Raw genomic sequence first — 2,076 nt, 5'->3', positions numbered from 1 at the left:
GAAAAAGAACACTTAGTATCTGTAATAAAGGAAATCAAGTTTTCAATTCTGACAGATGAATCTACTGATATTTCTTCTGTAAAAACTTCTTGTGTTATGCTTCGATTTTATTGCAGAACTCAAGGTAGGATTGTATTTCGATTCTGGGATCTGCAACAAGTGTTCAGCGAAGATGATTCCCATGGAGCGGAAGAGGGCGCTACGGCTGAGAGACTGTTTGAGCTAATAAAAACTTCGTTTTATAGATATGAAATACCATTCAAAAATGTGATTGGGTTCGGATCAGACGGTTGTAACGTCATGATGGGTTGTAACAACAGCGTTGCCTCAAGAATGAGAGAATTGTGTCCAGGACTACGGGTGTGCAAGTGCATTTTCCACTCTCTTCACCTTTGCTGTAGTGAGGCCTGCAAGTGTCTGCCACGTTCATGCGAAGATCTAGCTCGTCACATTTACAACTTCTTCAACAGCAGTGCTAAAAGACGGGCACAATTTGCTGAATTTCAGGTTTTTCTTGAATTGGATATTTTGAGAATGCTTCAGCCTAGCCAAACAAAATGGTTGTCGCTTCTTCCTGTAATCGTTAGGATTTTAAACCAGTGGGATGCTTTGCGGTTTTTCTTCGATGCCAAGTGGCTTGGAGAACGCCTGGAGTCAGCTGAAATAATACATATTCTTTTAAATGACCCCATTACAAAAGCTTTTTACTTTTTCTTAGAGTGGGTCCTTCCTAAAGTGACAAAAATGAACGAATATTTTCAATCGAAGAAGCCAGTTGCCACATTCGTTCATGAAAGAATGGTGGATTGTTATACAGAACTTTTAACATTTTTCATGAGAAGGGATTATATCTGTATGACGCCAGTTAATGACATCCGTCCAGATGATGAGTCAAAGTGGGTGCCTCTGAACCAATTGTACTTGGGAATTAATGTTATGAAGCATCTCCTCCTACCTGAACTAAGTAACAAGGAACAAGCAGCGAAAGATTTAAAGATAAAATGTCGCCTATTCCTTGTCACTCTGTGCGTCCAATTGAAGCAAAGGTATTTATTTTTTGTTTACAAAACAAAAAATTATTTTATTCAGATTTAGAGAGATATAAATCTATATTATATTCGCCGTTAATAATTATTAAAGGTATGACTTTGATGATCCTGTCATGCAACGTTTAAACGTGTTGGCGCAACAAACAGCTCTTTCTCAAAAAGAAAGGGAAAGGACACCTTCGCTTTATACTTTGGCAGTTCTGCAGCCGCGAATAATGGACCCACAAGATACAGGCGAGTGAATATATTATAATATAAGGAAAGAACTTAAAATTAAAAATGAATTTATTTTTATTAATTTAATTAAATTAACTCTTAAAATTTTATTATAGTTGTCATACGTTTTTCTTACACAATGTCACACACCATATTTCTTTTTTTCACATGCTCTTGCATTCACTCACGCATTACTTTATAAAAATTAGTAAGGGGGCAAAATGGTACCCCATTGTTATTTAAAACTTTTTATTTTAGGGAAATTGCAAGCATTAGATGACCAGTGGAGAGCTCTACCCTTCTAAGGTGAGAATTTGCCGCAAGAATTGAAGTGTACAAAAGACCCCGAAGAGTTTTGGCACAAGGTAATTAATTTGTTTAATTTTCGATGAATTGATTATATCTCACTTTTGTAAGACATAACTTTTAATAATTTTCTCTGCAAAAAGTCAGTTATACAATTTATGTTTCAGTTATATGTTTTCGAGACTAAAATTGCAGAGAGGCCCTTCTCCATTCTGGCGCTTTTTGCTTTAGAGACTCTGTCTATTCCCATTTCTAACGCTGACTGTGAGAGGAAGTTTTCAAAAATCAACGATATTAAACCTAAGAAAAGAAACCGCATGCTGACTACGACTGTGTGCGGCGTGCTACATGCTGATGCTGCTGTTCCGCGAGAATGGAGGCTGCTGCGTTGCTTTTAAGCCTAGTAAGAGCATGTTTGATAAAATGACCTCCGAAAATATTTATAAATCAAATAAAAATGCAACGGCTTTAGGCGACGAGATTGAAAACGTTTTCTCTGACTGAA

The sequence above is a fragment of the Belonocnema kinseyi genome, chromosome 10 (assembly GCF_010883055.1).
Source record: "Belonocnema kinseyi isolate 2016_QV_RU_SX_M_011 chromosome 10, B_treatae_v1, whole genome shotgun sequence".
NCBI classification, from domain to species: Eukaryota; Metazoa; Arthropoda; class Insecta; order Hymenoptera; family Cynipidae; genus Belonocnema; species Belonocnema kinseyi.
Note: the sequence above shows the minus strand (reverse complement) of the source record.